At 50.0% G+C, this 16,527-nt stretch overlaps 1 protein-coding gene across 2 annotated transcripts in view; it reads right to left on the bottom strand.

The window, feature by feature from the left end:
• Nucleotides 1-16,527, bottom strand: part of LOC138580798 (septin-4-like) — a 1,149,755-nt gene that overhangs the window by 372,646 nt on the left and 760,582 nt on the right. The gene's annotated exons all lie outside the window — the stretch shown is intronic.

The raw sequence follows: 16,527 nt of genomic DNA, 5'->3' as shown, positions 1-16,527 counted from the left end.
GATTGAACTGGGAAAGTCTAGGATGGTGCGCAGGCCAGTCTGGTTGGGTTTGGGCACCGTAAACAGCCGGGAGTAGAAGCCCTCCCCTCGCTCCCCAAGGGGAACAGGTTCTACAGCTCTGAGGTCCAGAAGCTTCTGAACCTCGGCTCTGAGGGAGGGCGAATCCGACAGGTGAAAAGGAGGGTTGAAGGGTGGGGTAGGCGGTAGGGGTAAGCGGAAGCCCGCCCGAGCGACTGACAAGACCCATCTGTCAGAGCTGAGGCCAAAAGGAAGCACTCAAAACTGGAAGTGCTACTCTCCCAAACAGAAACGGAGATGCCTCCTGTGTGGATTCCAAATCAGAATATGCATGTACACATCCTGAAGATCCACCACGCTGAGCCAATCGCCCATCTGTAAGGAGGACCGTATCTGGCCGGGCGTGATCATCTTGAATTTCTCTTGGGGTAGGAAAAGATTGAACTGGGAAAGTCTAGGATGGTGCGCAGGCCAGTCTGGTTGGGTTTGGGCACCGTAAACAGCCGGGAGTAGAAGCCCTCCCCTCGCTCCCCAAGGGGAACCGGTTCTACAGCTCTGAGGTCCAGAAGCTTCTGAACCTCGGCTCTGAGGGAGGGCGAATCCGACAGGTGAAAAGGAGGGTTGAAGGGTGGGGTAGGCGGTAGGGGTAAGCGGAAGCCCGCCCGAGCGACTGACAAGACCCATCTGTCTTCAGTGATGGTCTGCCACGCCTCCCAATGAGACGCAATGCGTCCTCCCACCGGGGTCTCGTACGAGCGCGGAGAACCCTCATTTTGTAGGTTTTTCAGTGGTGTTGCCACCTGAACCCGAGGAGGAGGCTGAGGAGCGGGAGAAAAACCGAGTCTGTTGTTGCCTCCAGCGATCATTCCCCAAAGGGGTATCCACTCTGCGAGATTTCTGGTTTAGGAAGCCCCTAAAGCCATCAGGAGGGCCGACTTTGACACAACGGCCGCTGGGTCTTAAAAGGGGTTTTAACAAGGACCAACAAGGACTTAGCTGTCTGAGTGCTATCCTTCGTCTTGTTCAGCTCTACATCTGTTGTAGAATGAAAGAGCTCTTTACCATCAAACGGAAGGTCCAACACCTTGTCCTGTACTTCCTTTGAGAATTTGGTGGCATGCAGCCACGCCTGTCGTGAGGTATCAACCCCCAGCATAAGGCCCGAGCCAAGGTATCTACGTGATGAGCCGCAGCCTCCAGGAGATCCTGGGCCAAGACCCTGGCGTCGGATAATCCAGCTATAAAGTCTTCCAGCTTCTCGACCGGGATGAACTCCTCAAACTCCGACAGACCTTTCCACATCCGCATATTAGCCCCCACTAACACCAGTTCGGCATTGGCCTGCCGGAGCTGCAAAGCCAAGTTGGCGAAAATCTTCCGCCCAAGGGAGTCAAGGAGTTTATCCTTCTTTCCCAGAACCTGAGTAGCCGTCGTAGAAGAGGATGCTGCAGGCCTGGATTGCAAAGTGGCCGCAGCCACCACTGTGCAGGAAGGGGGCGGACAAGATGAGAGGGCCACCTCTTCCGAAGAATGCAGTCTGTATCGCACGTCAATTTTCTTATTGACAAAAAGTCCAGAGTGTGGCTTTTCCCAGACCCTGCGGACCTCGGCCAGAACGTCCTTCTGCAAGAACAGGCCAGTACGCTCCAAAGGAGACAGGGTGAACGCCCCAGAAAGCGCGCCCTCCTGCGGATCAGGTTCCTCGGGCACTGGAACATCCAAGAAGTACATCATGTCCAGTACCCGGTCATGAAAGGCTCTAATAGAGCGGGTCAGGTCCTCGTTGTCCTGATCGCCCTGCGCGTCATCAAACAGGTCAGGATCCTGCTGAACCGTGTCAGGCGCTGCCTTGTCCACGAGGGACAATGGAGGCAAAGGCAGAAGAGTAGGAGAAGGCACCGTAGGTAAAGGGGGTGCTGTCATGATACCTACCCCCAGGCATCCGGACCAAGTCCATCAGCCCCGGAAGCAGGCATCTAGACATTTAGTAAAATCTCAGCAGCCCCGGCTAGGGGCTATCTGGTTCAGTCCTGGTGCCTTAGGCGCCAGGCTCATAGTAGGAATCAGTCCTGGCGCCTAAGGCGCCAGGCTCATAGTCATTACTTACCTCAGGCAGACCATGCTGCAAATGACTCCAATCCAACATGAAGCCTGAAAGGGACTATTTTTCTACAGGGACTATTTTTTACTCGGGTGTGGTTCTAGGGACTTCTTACCTGGGAGTACTTTTGAGGCTATTTAAACCACACCCGACCAGCAACACACGCTTCGCGTTATTCTGCATCCAGCAGCTTAACACTCACCGTGCCTGCAGCCTGCATCCAGTCTTCTGCCACGCCCGCCTCGAATCCGGAGCTCCTAAAACAAAGAGGAAAGAAAGGGACAAGGTTAGAAAACAAACTTATTTCTATTCCACACCTGATTCTGGATCCATCTTGTCTTCGGACCCGTAAAGAACATCATTTCTACACGCGCCGCACCTCCAGCTGAAGCGCCGCGCCATACTCACCAGTCTTCACAGCATCCTTCGGATCGGCGCTGCCTCCATCATTTCTTCGCCGAACTTCGGCACCTAGGAGACAAAAGAAAACCACAAGGTGAGCCGAGGGAACCAACAAATATAATTCTTACCACCATAGACTTATCTGATTTACCACCGGAGGCATCCTTTTGTGACTCTCCATATTTTCACGTGCCCCATCTGTAAAGAGCGACAAAACAACACGTTTTCCTCGTGCAACATTTACCGGACAGCGCCAGGTAATACAGACTCTTATCTGAGCGCCACCAGCTGCCACAAGAGCATCTTTTCACAAGACAAGAAAGGAAGGGGGGAACAAGAGTGAACATCGGACATATTGAACTCTATGAACTTAATACTTACTGGTCCTCACCAGGAACCTCAGAGTCAATACACTCTGGAACTCTCCCGAGCCTTCAAACCAGTGAAGTAACTGGAATCGACGCGCCCCTACAAATCCAAGCAGGATGGAGAGCTCATCTTTCAAGAATATAAGGTGAGATTGCTGTGAGGGCATTTCGGAGGTGATTAGTTGGGGAGGACTGTGGGGGTGCCATCACTTGAATCCACAAGTGGCTAAATCCATCTCTCCATTTGCATGAGAATATTTCTACGGGTTAAGCAGACAAGATTAGGAGGGCAGATCCAGTCAGTCATCGCTGCACTACGCATCACGTGGGTGGAGACTGCAGCTGTCCGGGTCCGACCGACGCCTCTGTGGGAGCCAGGTGAGCGTCACAGGCGCCGGCGGAACCACCAGAGGAACGGGTGGACCCGAAGGCGCAGGTGGACATATTTCTCTGAAAAGCCCTTTGAAATATTCCCTCATGGGGTTGGTACGCATACGCGTCTGAAATTTGCAGAAAAAAGCTTCCTCCGAGGACTGTCTCGGAACCGTAGGAGGTCTCTCATGAGGAGGATAATTCCAGGGACGTAACGGGGAAGGTTGCCACACCGGCCCATCACCCGAAGTATCCACAAAAATCAAAGGCGCCGACCCCGCAGGCAACGAAACATTTTGCGGACGGGGCATCCGAGCATTCCAGTCATAGACTGGCCGAAAAGGATGCGCACAAGGAACCCTAGGTTCACCCCCAGAGCCAAGTCCTACACCTGAGGCCGATGGCATAGTTGTAGAAGTAGCACCCAAAATGGCCGGCGTGGTCGTGGCGGGAACAGCTGTCATTTTGTCATCACCTGAGGGGAACTGCGGCACGTGAGGAAGTGAGGCAGGGGTCCCCGTCCATGGATCAGGGGTCTTAAGTTTAGCCTTAACGAAAGGAACCTCGGCAGAGCCGGTACTATGAGGCCTGGAATGTTTCTGTGACATACCAACCGCCAAATCAGCCTTCTCAAGAAGGACCTCGGCACTGCCGGTAAAAGAAGAATTTACCTTCTTTGCCCCCTCAACAGATCTGGTGTCGCTGCAAGAGCGGGAACGGTGAGAAACAACCTTCACCGACAAGGCCTTGCCAGGCCTCTCAGAAATGTTGGTAACCTTAGCCTCTGTACGAGGGACCTCGGACCCAGGTCCGGTAACAGCCTTACTAGTGCGGGCCTCGAACATCCGGTCGGTAACACCAAGCCCAACCAAGGCCTCGGGCGCACCTCGGTCTTATTTTTGAGGGAAGCCGACAGAGAGGTCTCAGAGCGAGCTCCGGTACCCCACGACTCAGTAGAACTGGGTCTACAAGCAGCCCCCACCGGAGGGGCCTCGGAGTGTACTCCGGTATTCACAGGCCCCTTACGGAGACCCTCAGAGAAAAATCCGGTACAATTATTAGCCCCCACGGGCACCTCAGCAATCCCCAGTGACAGAGCGATCAACGCCCCTCCCGGCTCGGGAAGAACCCAGAAAGGTGTCTCCCGGCTGGGGTGCTCTCAAAAGTAAAGAACTTACCGGGCGCTTCTTCTTTTCGTCGATAAACTCTTGCAAATGCGAAGGGGGAGTTTGTCGGAACACCTCCTCCCACCGCTCCAACCGACGTTGAAGATCCAAGAGGGAGTCACAGTAAAAACAGGAGTCCCAACGGTGATCCGAACCCAAACACTCTAAACAAAGAGGATGGGGATCTGCCCTCGCGAAGCATCAGTGACACGATGAATAATCAGAAAAGTCTAGTTTGAACGACATAGACGGACTAGTACACGATCGCTAGCGAGAACCAGAGAGGAAAAAAGGGAAGAAAATCTTCCGCGGATGCAAGTGCGTCCAGTCCCGAACGAGCGGAGAAAAGGACTGATGGGCGATGCGCGGGGCGGAGCCAAGGTGGGTGGGGTTGCGACCGCGTGCCGGGCCCTGCGCAAGAAAGAGAGGAAGGATAACATTTTAAAACATTTTTGGATGCTTTTTTACAAAAGTGCTCCGGTTCCGTCCCACAGGACGGAGAGATGTCCCATAAGTATGGAGGAAAGGGGACGGGACGTAGGAGTAATCAGGGTCACTGCTGGATGGTCTATACTTCTTGGAGAAGTATTTGTTAACTGCAGGCATTAGGCCTCATTATGAGAATCGCACTAAAAACACAGTCATTACCGGCCTGGTGGTATTAGCGCGTCCGTGCACCCGTGACGCCGCTAATAGTGGCTGATTATGAGTGCGCGAGCATGCACGAACACCCATGCCGGTAATGGCTGCCCCGCCATGCCACTAAAGACCCCCCAAATCCACGATAGCGCCATCACGGGACCCACCAATACCACGTCCGCCCAGGAGCAACCCCTTAATAACGGACCCAGCAACACAATCCATTGCAATCCTAATAACACAGCGCTGGTACAGAGTGGAGAAAAGGCCCAATCAACCCATCATGTCCAAGGCTACCCGTAAGTCCACACCCACCTCGCATGCGCAAGAAGCGCTTCTCCGACGAGGAGCTTAATATGCTGGCGGACACGCTGGCAGGCCATGCGGATGAGGTGTTTGCCAATAACCTTAAACGCGAGGCACAACTGCGCAAAAAGCAAATATGGTAGGAGGTGGCATGGAGGGTGACTGCGGTTGGCACCACCACCCTCACGGTGAAGGACTGCAAAAAAAGGTGGGACGATCTACGTGCGCAACATACTTGCAGCCAACTGCTGGGAGGCCATGGCTACAGGCGGCGGACACCACTCACCCACCAAATTGATGAGATGGGAGGAGATGTGCAGCACCATGATCAACATGGAATGGATCGAGGGCTTTGGAGAAATGGAGACGGGAGTGCCGACATCAGGAGATGGAGGTGAGTGTCCCCACAAACTCCAGAGAACCAAAGCATGGCGTAGCACAACAGATGTGAAAGTGAATTAAGCCAATGTATGGCCCATCATACACACAAATTCAGATCCATGTCCAGATGGTGGCCCAAACCCTGGTACAATGAAATGCATGCTGCGTGCCAATCCCATTACCAACAGACACCCAACACACAGGGATCAATCACATGTCACACATCACGCAAACCGCAATGCCACCTAGTACACATCATTCCAGAAAGGAGAGTCCACGGCGTATGCCAATATGGCCTCCCACATTGCATTGCAAGTACCCTGAGCGTCACATCTACAAGAAAGCAATCCATAAAATGTGAAATACTGAACAGCACCAAATCATGCATCTTGCACGTACCACCATCACTGATGCCCTGCATCTTTTGTTCCCCCACAGGCACAGATGCAGAAAGTGAAGGCCAGGAGTCTGGGCGTTGGTATTGCCCTGGAGGTGGAAGGTCCAGTGCCTTCTTGTCTGGCCCTGGATCCCTTTGAGAATGTACTGTCCTTTGGGGCAGAGTGCAACACAGGCCAGCAGTACAGGCCATGCCAGCACAGAAGGACACAACACCAGGCGACAACACAGCCACAATGGAGTCGTCAACTCCTGCAGAGGCAGAGGGTGATGGAATGCAGTCAGCTGCCACAGGTTCCATAGGGGAGATAGCAGCCATTGCCCCGCTCAGCGACGTGGAGGCCAAGCTGAGGAATTCCTAGACATGGAAAACAATATCCACGTAGTATGTCCCCATACACCGAGCCCCTAGGCCCCCTCCTGCACTCCACACAGGGCACACCAGCATGCCCCAGGCAGGAAAATGCTGTTGTACTGGGGAGTCCGCATCTGTCGACCACATCAGAGGGCAGTCCAGCAATGGGCCACCCTGCCACTGCACTATCTACCTCCACAGCCCCCACTAACATGGAGGCCCACCTGACAAGGGTTGAGGCCCGCCAGGACAGTATGATTGAACTGGTCCGGCAGTATGTGGCAGAGGGAGAAAAGACCCGCCGTGAAATACGGGAGGCAAATGCGGCTTCTATAATGGCCACGAACTCAAACACCATTGTCATCAGAGACAGTTTAGCTGCGGTTACACAGGTCCTTGGCAGAATTCTAGAGCATATGCAGCAGCAACAACCTGCGACGGCGGTCGCACAGCCATCCACCTCCACCCCATCCACCACACCTGCCAGCTCGACTCCCTCAAGTCGTGTGCACATGACCAGGCTCAGCGCACGCCACACGGACATGCTGCCCCCAGACCCGAAGAGAGGCCGGAAATAGCAGGACCACCCTGCATGTGCTAACTGCCACCTTGCTAAACTCACGAATGGCACATCGTGTGTTGGATGACAATGGGTGAGGGAGGAGGTGGTGTTGGGGGTGTTTGGGGTGTTGTGGGGGTATGGGATGTTGGGAAGGGTATGGGATGTTGGGGGGTATGGGGTGTTGGGGGTGTTGGGGAATGAGGGGAGGGTGTGTGTGAGGTGGAGGGTTCAAGCACAATATTGTTAATTTTCAAATACACCAGTTGTGTTCAAAATCATTTCATGACTGGACATTGTTCATTTCGTGTGTGTTTATTTAATTCATGACAGCGCACAGTGCCTAACTCCCCACACACCCTGTGTCCATATGTACACGATCCCAGTGCCCAGTGTAGTACTAACACAGACCCATCAGCATCCCTGTGGTTCAGAAGAAATCGTCTATTAGTGATTGGCGCACAGCACGGCCATCCTGTGCATCGCGAACTGGCAGGGGTGCTGCTACTCCTTCATCATCCTCATCATCGTCCTCACCCGGTGCATGCAGGTCAATGTCAGGTGGCAGTGGTACGTTTCTACGGATGCACATGTTGTGCAGCATGGCACAGACCATGGTGATCTTTCCCACCTTGTCAGGCCCGTAAATGAGTGCTCCACCAGACCTGCTGATACAGCGGAACCGTGCCTTCAACAGTCCAAAGGCCTGCTCATTCACAACACAGGTATGGGTATGAACCCGATTGTACTTCTCTTCGTGCCTGTTCTGCGGTTTCCATACTGGGGTAAGTAGCCACGGCTTCAAGGGATATCCACCATCACCTGAATGGGGGCACAATGAGGTATGTGTTAGTTGATATCTGACCTGACACTTTTAGAAATCACTGCCATGGCAGCAGCTATTCGGTGTTGACATGCACATGTCCTCGGATGCATGCACGCAGGTTCATTTGACACAATGTGTACTGTACTATGGTCTGCTGGTGTGGATTGCGTTGTCCAGATGATGCAGGGCGTTAACTTGCATGCTGATGCAGATGTAATGTGGATGCAGGACAATGTTTTAACACCCATGTTGGTGATGTGTGGTACTCTGTATGTGTTCCCAATAGCGGCATTGCCACAGGTGTGTTCATTTTTTGGCACCCACCGCTTGACTTTCCCATGGTGGCCTGCTTGTACGCCTGGCATATTGTCATTGCTGTGCAGCATTGGTTTTATGTATGGCATTGATGTGTCATGTTCAGGTTGGGATGTTCAGGGCTACAGTGTTTCGCTGCATGTGCATTGTCCACTCACCACCCAATCTCATCCAGGTGGATTATGCACCCCCCCAATCTCTCCCAGGTGGAGTATGCACCTCCCCAATCTCACTCAGGTGGATTATGCATCCCCCCCAATCTTACCCAGGTGGAGTATGCACCCCCCCCAATCTCACCCAGGTGGATTATGCACCACCCCAATCTCACCCAGGTGGAGTATGCATCCCCCCCAATCTCACCCAGGTGGAGTATGGACCCCCCCCCCCGGTCTGACCCCCCACTGCACTGCCATGGGCCTTTCAGGAAACTTACCAAGCAGCCAGGCACGTCGTCCAGCATGCCGCTCCATGTAGCGGGGTAGCGATGAGTTATGCAGCACCATGGCATTATGTGTGGATCCGGGAAATCGGGCACAACAATGTGTGATCATCTTGCTGGAGTCACATACCATCTGCACATTGATGGAGTGGTATTGCTTGCGATTGCGGTACACCACCTCATTGGCATGAGGGACCACCAATTCCACATGGGTGCAGTCGAGGGCACCAACGCAATTGGGCATGCCTGCCAGTGCATGGAAGCCTACTTTAGTGTCAGCGAGCTCCTGGTTAGTCCGTGGTAGGGATATGTGGGGGCTTGCATGCTTCAGGAGGGCATCCAGCACTTGGGTCAGCATGCATGAAAAGAGTGGTTGTGATATGCCATGCAGCTGGCCCACTGTGTGCTGGTAGGTGCCTGTGGCCAGGAAGTGGAGCACATACACTACCTTCAGTAGAGGGGGGATGTCAGTGCGGATTTCTATCAGGCTGTCTATTTTGTCGTGTATCATGTCCACTATGATGGTGATGGTGACCCAGTCCAACCGGTACAGGGTGTGGATCTGCACAGGGGTTAGGTTGAATGGACTGGCTCTGATGCGAGGGATTGGTGGCTGCCTACGTGGTACCACTGGCTGCACTGGTGGGACTTGCTGGGCCTGTCTCACCCTCCTTCTTCTCCTGCGTCTCCTCTATGCTGCCTGTTGTTGTTGGTGTAGTTGTAGTTGTTGTTGCTGGTGTAGCAGTAGAGACATGTCCTCCAGCTCCAGGATTGCAACAGCAAGTGGGATCATTTTGGTGTAGGAAGGGGTGTGGTGTGTGGGTGTGCCCCTTTTGTGCTGGGACAGGCTCCATTGCCTCCACCTGTGGTGATTGTGTGCACCTGTGGCAGTTGGCTAAACTGCAGGTTGCTATTTACGGGTGGTCCGCGATGCCTATAATACCACCATCGTGCAGGCCCTATTTACCGCCTTCGGGATGTCGGTAAGTGCATGCCCGCCTGACTTGCGATGTCCTCCTGTTAGCAGCATCCCGGTATTTCCGCCGCGAAGGGGCGTGTGTACACGCGCATGCCGGTAAGAAGGGGCACGGCACGGGCGGTGGCGGTATTACCAGGTTGTCGGCTCGTAATGGCCCAGACCGGTAATCGATGCCGGTAATACCATTCCGCCTTCCTTTTCTCATTACCACCCTGCTCGTAATGAGGCCCATTGTTTGTGGAGTTTCCCAATTTGTTCTGATCCTTTTTTGTAAAGCAATATGAAAAGGCAAGATGGGATCTTTCTGTGGACCTTGGTCCAGTACATCAGTTAAATCATCTTGCTCAAAAGGAGCAGATGGGCTGCTCAATCTTAAAAACTCAACCACTTTGCTCATTAGCTGCCTATATGAGGCATCAGCATGTTCAGAATGGTCCAGTTTCCCAAACTCTAACTCAGGAAATGTATCTACACCACCGACAGTTTGAAGATGTTCACATACATCTTTAATTCTAGATCTCTCGGATATTAATTCATCTGGTACAATTGGAGTACCATATTGTGGGCCAAAAGGCGGTGTATTGTCGTCAGAGGGCTCATGGTCCTCATAAATTGAGATTAATGTCCTTCTTTGGTAAAGGTTTGTAAATTTGTTCCTTTGCCGTTGGTAGCTTCAACGGCTTCGAAGAAGTCATCGATAATGGCTTCGAGGTCCATGACATTGCAATTTTCAAACCTAGCACCTAAGTTTTCAATACAGGCGTCGATGGGTCCGATGTCGAAGGCGTCGATGGAATCGACCCTGTTATTATTGAAGTTTCCGACTTCTTTTTCTTCAATTAAACCTTTGAAGGGCTGGATTCTTGACTTGTCGATGTTCTCGATGATTTCTCATCAGTTCGAGGCCTTGACAGCTCCCGATGAGAATCTCTGTGTCCAGGACTCAAGGGTTCTCTGGGTTTAGCCTTCGACTTCCCTTTGTCACCTTTATGCAGAGCGACAGCGGCATGGCTTTTTTTCTTTTCTTTTCAAGGGGTCGTGCCTCCTTCTCGAAAAAATGTTTTATCATCTCTCTCTGAAAAACACATCCCACTTAGCCGGGGAGTCAGATTTAGATGCGCATGTAATTCTCTCAGGTGAGGAATCACTTCATGACAAACAAGATATATGTTGTCTTTTCTTTGCCTTCTTGGATGATTGATGTGATCGACTCCTCAATCGAGATATTTTCTTCTCTTCTGTCGAGGAGAATCTCTCAACTCGTTGGACGATTTTGTTTTTTTGGAAATACCAGTAGGGGACTTCGAAGGGATCCTAACCACTGCTAATTTACCTTTATGCTCCCTTAGAGCCTCCTCAGTCATAGCCTGACAGGAATCACAGTCTGTCGTGCGATGTTCCAAAGACATACACATTGGGGATCGTTGATCGACAATTTTGCCCCACAGTCTTGGCATTTTTTAAACCTGTCTTAGAAGTCGATGGAGCCGATGATGAAAACATGCTAAATTTAAATTCGATGAAGAACCAAAGCGTGCCGTTATTGTGTCAAAGCGAAAGCTAAGCCATAAAAATGTTACTGAAGCCAATGGGCATGGTGCATGCTACATATACTGGTGATGTCGGATGGAGGCCCTCAAGGGACATCAAGTCGATGAGAGCGAAGCACAGGGTCCTCTGTCGAGGAATTCTTTTTATGAACCAGATGGAAAGGAAATATCAAAAGATGAGGAATACATGGGAGGGCACAATCCATTCGAAGACAGATTTTGCACAAGATTCTACCCCTTATTTAGGACTGCAAGACCACTGCAGACCGAGTAGATAGATTCCCCATGACTACCATGGGCTCATCCTTTGGAGTTCAATATACAGAGTCTAGAGATTAATAAATAACTAGCTCTGAGTGAGGTCTAGACCAATTGAAAATAGCTTGCTTAGTGGATGATTCCATGGAAGGCATGGACGTATTAGGACAAGGTGGAGCAACCCTTCAAAAATGACAGAATATGCTGGCTTTTCAAGTGGTAATAAACATACAACCTGCATGGCTTTCAATGTGACGCTATCATAAAAGGGTTGATCGATTAGTTTGGATAGGAGGGTGGATTGGTTTGAGAGGTTCCTTCCATTGATAGAGGGTGGGGCTTCAGCCTTCCTTTAAAGAGTTTCACAGAAGATATGGCTTTGATGGCTGTGGGGTTGAGGGACGATTCAGTGGAGTGAAGTAAAAGCAGGAGGAGGCACAGTGGGGGCGGTGGACTGAAAGGTTGTGATGAGTCGAGTAGCAAAGAGTTCCAGAGGTAGAATACAGTGAGACACATTTGTTGAGGTTGTGGGGAGCCAGGACCATTATGGATTTATAGATGTGTTGCAGGAATTTAAAGAGCAGTTTTGCATGGATCCTGCATGGTGATAGCAGGTAGAGAGAAGGGAAGTTGAAAAGGGTGCATGTCACAAAGTTGAGGACTTTGTTGAGGGAAGCAAAAGAGAAGAAGGGTATACAAAGAAATAGGCTTGCACAGAGCGCCACTTTGCAGAGCACAAAAGGAGAGATAAGGATTTTAGTTGAGTGGTGCATGAGGTGTGGGCAGATTTTTGTAATCTTTAGCAGATTGAGTCTGGCTGTAGTGGCACTAGCCATGATGAACCGGTAGAGTTTCAGGTCGCTGTCAAAGGGAGCAAGGAGGTAACATGCCATCAGTGAGGGGATGCTGAGGTCAGAAGGGTAAAAGATGGGCGAGGGGAGAGAGTGATTGGCAGTTGAGCAGGGTAGAAACATTTTTAAAGAGTTTAGCATCAGGCAGCATGGAGACATCGAGCAGAGGATGAGGTTAGGCAGTTGGTTAGGCATTTGGAGATTGCAGGGAACGGAGAGCAATATCTGAGTATCAGCAGCAAAGAAGTGATAGTTGAAGCCAAAGGAGAAAATTAGTTTGTCAAGGGAAGAGATATCATGGGAGAAGAGAAAGAGAAGTGGCCCCAAGGCTGATCCTTGAGGGACACCCATAGGAAGAGGAGTCCCTGGAGTCCCATGAGATGGTGAAGGAGGTATCAGAGAGATAGGACACAAAGTCATGTATTGTATCTCTGAAGCTAAAGAGGGAAAGAGTTTGAAGGAGGGAGGAGGGATCCATAGTTTCAAAGGCAGTGAAAGGTCTAGCTAGAAGAATGACAATGGAGGAGAGATGAAATTGGTGGGCAGTGGCGAGAGATTTGGTTACAGGGAGGAGCACAATATGATCTTGGCTGTTTTATAGAAGGCTGGGAAGATACCGGTTGAAAGAGAACGGTTGACTAAGGTGAAGAGGTAAGCAGAGGTGACTGGTGCAAGCACTGTAAAAATGTGTGCTGCAAATGGGCAAGTGGCGAACAGGATGGGTTGGCAGAGTGAAGGACGGGTAGAAGTTTAGTGTGGGAGAAGCGAGATAGAGAGGAGAGTGTAGGGAACATGGGAGGAGGGAAGTTTGTGGGATGGGAGAGATGGGAGGGTGGACAAGGTGGCCCGTATTTTGGTGATTAAAGTGGAGAAGCAGGAGACAAAGTCTTCAGCAGAGAGAGAAGCAGAAATAGAGCAGATGTAATGGGGTGGGGAGCAAGGCCTGGAGTGCCATGGATAGTTTGGGGGTGGGAGGGGTGAAACATGATTATTGTAATAAGAGGATTCTACTGTGTCAAGAGCTCTGGCTAGGATCAGAAGAGATTCCTTGCAGGCAGTGAGAGGAGAGGGCAATCAGTATTTGCACCAACAACATAAGCAGAAACACATTGTTGTCCTCAGCTGCTGGTACGAACGGGCAGTCCATCTTCAATGACACAGGTCGAAAGGGGTAAAGGAGCAGGCAAGTTGAATGGAGTGAACAAGTGGAGGAGGGGGACCTTGGCGCAAAATGTTCTCTTGGTCAAGGTAGGGGACCGTGTAGTCGACCCTGAATTTATGTTTGGTAATAGATGAGGGAGGGGGATGGGAGAGTGGGGGAGAAATTGAGACGGTGAAGTGAATGAGAGTGTGGTCAAAGAGGAGGTAATTATTATTTTTTATTGATTTAGCTGCATTGAATCAGCTTTTCAATATACAAAATAAAACATGATACATCTTTGAAATAAAATTGTTACACCACTCAAACAATAAAACCAAAATTACATAAAATTCATCTTATGTGATCATCGGCTTTGATCAGCCTTTTTACAAATCCAATTTCAAAGCATTAAAAAAAATGTACAGTAGCAATTTGTAGAGAGATGTTAGTTCCACATAGTATGTAAGCCCACCTTTGAGCTGGGTGAAGAGAGACCACAAACGCAGAATGTCACGCAAAATGCATCATTATAAGACCAACCAAGGCAGGACAACACGATATCAGATGTTCAAACAACTCCTCAGAGTCTCGATTTAAACAAAAGCAACAAAAGTTTAAGTGACTAGGAATTAGCTTACACCTGGCCTGAATATCTCTTGTGGGCCACAGATTAAACCGTAATCATAGAATCAGACTTTTGGAGATGGAAATTTAAGAAGATATGGTTCCGTGGTCTTAACATGTTTATGCTGAAATCGATGAGCACAATGTTGTTTATATTGCAAGCATAAATTCTGTGTATCAATCCAATCACAGCAATATATCATATTCCTAACTTTATCCCGGTTCATATTTAGCATTTCAATTGTGACATTTGAATTTACAGGTATAGAGTACACCTCCTTGGTCCCTCTTTGTACAAATAAATGATTTGTAGAAAACAGGTAAGTTGATAAGGTTTTCAAAATACTATTACGCTGCGTCGAGATCAAACATGTATGAAACAAGGAGTTATTAATTATAGGAACAAATGAAACCCAAGGAGGAGGATTGGAATATGAGATTGAAAACATGGCCCTGGGTTTGAGCTGGAAGGTTATGTAGGTACAAGTGAGTTGTCTAAGAGACTGGAGTCAAGTTGGAGCTGTTGGTCCTTAGTCATATTGGAGAGGTTGAGGTTACCAATTATGACGGAAGGGACATCAGCTTGGAGCCTTTCAAGTAAGAGGCCAAAATCAGAGAAGAGGTGGAGTATGTCCCATGGTGGTAGATGAAGAGGGTAATAAGGAGTGAGAATTGGGACTGTGATATGCTCATGGGGGGATGGCATGAAATCAGAGAGAAAGGGGTGCCGATGATGTATCCTTGCAGATCACGAGCCCAACTCTACAGCTTTTTTCAGAGCTATAAGGGGAGTGAGAGAAAGAGGAAAAGTCACTGTGAAGGGATGCTGGAGTGGCAGTATAATAAAGGAATGCAGGTTTCGGTTATAGTCATCAGTGAGAATTTGGGTTGATGGGAATCAAAATGATATGTGAGAAGGCAGTTTTTTGGCAGAGGGATTGGACATTGTAAAGACCCAGGGTAAGCTCAACAGTGGGAGCAGAGGTAGTTGCTTACACCACACGTCGTTCTTGGAAGCTGATTCAGAAATTGCACCATCAGTTGCAATCACGACCAACTCCTAAGGGGACACACCTTCAACATGGATTTACCGCCGAGATACCATCAGATTTATAATGAGGCCCAATGCATAGTAAGTGGAAATGGACAGCTTTTCCTGAAATATTTGGCTGTGTGCCTCGTTGTGAGCCGTAGATTCCTAGTTGATCCCCCCCATTTGCATTACATAGTGCGTAGCTTTGCCTTACTCCTGGAAATCCCTCAGTCCCTGTCCCTCACCCTGACCCCCTCGGGTGTCACTTAAAGGGGCCTCATCACAAGTTGGGCAGAGCAGTAAAGATGGGACAGTAATGCTATTACCACCGCATTACCGCTCCGTCCAAATATGAGTTGGGCGTAAAGTCTAAAGATTTACCTCCAGCTGTAAACTGGAGGTAAAGCTGACGACTTTACGTCCATTTTCTGCGCAATTACCGTGACGCAATAAGTGCCACGGTAATTGCGCCGAAAATGGTCCATTGGACCCAATATGAATGGGGATTTACCGCTGTACCACAACTCGGGAGCCGGCGCTAATAGCGTCGGACTGAGATGCGGTAAAGCTATTTGCGTTTGGAAGTATTCCAGCGGATTTACTGCAGGGATACCGGCCACTCGTGATAAGGCCTATAGTCACAGAGCCCAAAGTGAACTCCTGAACAGGCCATGGTAGCCCCCATGATTCTGTAAGGGGCAACCTTTCCATTGGTACCTATAGGCAGTGTTGACTCGGAGACCGCACTTGGTCTCAATCCCTCTTAGTGTCTTCTGTTTATCTGCGAAGTCTAAAGTGGGCTGTGGTACCAAACCTTTGCTTAGAAGGAAAACTAAGCACGTTTTCAGCGACTTCGGCTGGAGTCTCACACAGAACTAATAGGAACTTACGAGGCTTTGTCAGGTTCATCTGCCGAAAACTGCTTACTGCATCATAAGTACCGCTTGAACCCTGTCACCAAAGCAATGTGCAGCCAGGGAAGCGCTGAGTGACAGTTCAAAGGAAAAAGTATCCCTCTGACAGGAGAGAAAGCAAAAACTAAAACGCTGCAGTAAAAGAAACTGATAACATAAACGAGACTTGGGAGGTGATTGTTGGTGATACACGGGTGTGAGCGGGGACTAGCATGTGGAGGGATGCATGCAGATACCAGCCCCAGTTGGGTGCATTTCTTACAATGACAGAGTTCTTTTGGAGAAGCTTATTCCTCACCAGCTTGCAGCACAGGTCCCAATGATTCGTGAAGGAGGAAAAGCATGACGTCAAAGTACCATCATTTATCACATTTCTAAAATAGTGGCAATATGGTGTGTAAGCAAATTAGGGCATAACCCTGACAGGCAAGTGCCTCTGAAAAGAACAGAGACTGGAGCAGCGCGTGTCAGTCACATGGAAGTCAGTTAGGCATTTCATGTCTGAGCTGTGCTCCCACATGTGGCAGTTGTGCT

This window comes from Ambystoma mexicanum, chromosome 3p (assembly GCF_040938575.1).
Source record: "Ambystoma mexicanum isolate Mex_15411 chromosome 3p, UKY_AmexF1_1, whole genome shotgun sequence".
Taxonomy (NCBI): Eukaryota; Metazoa; Chordata; class Amphibia; order Caudata; family Ambystomatidae; genus Ambystoma; species Ambystoma mexicanum.
The sequence above is the reverse complement of the archived record's forward strand: the minus strand, read 5'-3'. Positions and strand labels throughout refer to the sequence as shown.